Below are 434 nucleotides of genomic sequence, written 5' to 3' on the forward strand. Positions count from 1 at the left end.
CATTTACATGTTTGGCATTTAGCAGACACCTTATTCCAAAGCGACTTACAATCGATACATTTGACTGAGGAAGTGAATCATCAATCCACCAGTTCTAGCATGAGGCGTAATCTAGCTCAGGCCAGGGGCCACTGGCAGTCGTCGTGAAAAAAGTCATTTTTTAAATTTTAATTTTTATAGACACTGAAGAGACAGGGTAGTTGGGTTAGGGTAGTAGTGATGGTAGTTTTACTACAGAGAGACCAGTCATACTGCAGTAGAACAGTCGTGCAACATGCTGTGCAGGTTACAATGAGGTGAAGTAGTGTAATATCATACAATATGAATATAGTACAGATATGATACACTACAGGAAGTCCAAGTAGTGGTAGTGTGCAGGTAGTAATAATACATATTATTTTTGCAGTGGGGATATTATTTGTTATTCTAGCTAT

The sequence above is a fragment of the Nansenia antarctica genome (genome assembly GCF_963989245.1).
Source record: "Nansenia antarctica genome assembly, chromosome: 10".
Classification (NCBI taxonomy): Eukaryota; Metazoa; Chordata; class Actinopteri; order Argentiniformes; family Microstomatidae; genus Nansenia; species Nansenia antarctica.